The following is an 865-nucleotide window of genomic DNA, read 5'->3' as shown; positions in this document are numbered from 1 at the left end:
GTTTGCAATAAAGCAAGGTAGCAAAATGTGACTAAAAAATAGATTTTAAATTCTAGTGTTTCCACAGTGAGTGAGTTCTCCCAACATTGCTAACGGTGTCATCTTTAATTAAAAGAAAAAGAGGCAGAACAAGAGTAAAAGAATTGGAAACGATATGCTTCTGGTAGTCATTAGTGCTGTTCACCAAATATATCTGCTTCCCACCCTCCTGGGCACATGGTAGGTTTGTACTTCCTTGATCCCATGAAGATATGGGTAATCATGTGACTTGCTTTGGCCAAAGAAATGAGAGGGAGTGATGTCACTTCCATGTGGAAGTTTTAAAAGCTGGCATAGGATTTATTTTCTGCTTCATGTTTCTGTTTTCTGCTTCAGTGACCACAGAAGTGTGTCATTCTCAATAAATCTGAATTCCTAGAAGTCTATAATGAGCAGTTTCCTGGCAGACCTGTGTGAGTGAGTGATAAACCTTTGTTTTTAAGCTGCTGAGATTTGGGGTTTTTTATTTCAGTATAATCTAGTCCACGGGTCACCAAACTACAACCTGAAGGCCAGTTGCCTGTTGTTGTAAAGTTTTGTTGGAACACAGCCACACACATTTGTTTATGTATTATCTATGTATTATCTATGTATAATCTATGTTTATGTATTATTTATGTATTATCTGTTTTCATGCTACCACTGAATTTAGTTGAAACAGAGATCATATGGCCTATAAGCCTAAAGTATTTACTAGTACCTTTTAAGAAAAAGTTTGCTGACCTCTGACCTAATCTATCCTGACCATGATCAACTGGAGGTCTTTGGTAAATGTTCCTATATGGCTACTTCTATATTTTTTACACAACACAAAAGATGCTTATAG

Source organism: Galeopterus variegatus, unplaced genomic scaffold (genome assembly GCF_000696425.1).
Source record: "Galeopterus variegatus unplaced genomic scaffold, G_variegatus-3.0.2 Scaffold1950, whole genome shotgun sequence".
In the NCBI taxonomy this organism is placed as follows: domain Eukaryota; kingdom Metazoa; phylum Chordata; class Mammalia; order Dermoptera; family Cynocephalidae; genus Galeopterus; species Galeopterus variegatus.
This window is presented reverse-complemented; position numbering follows the sequence as displayed.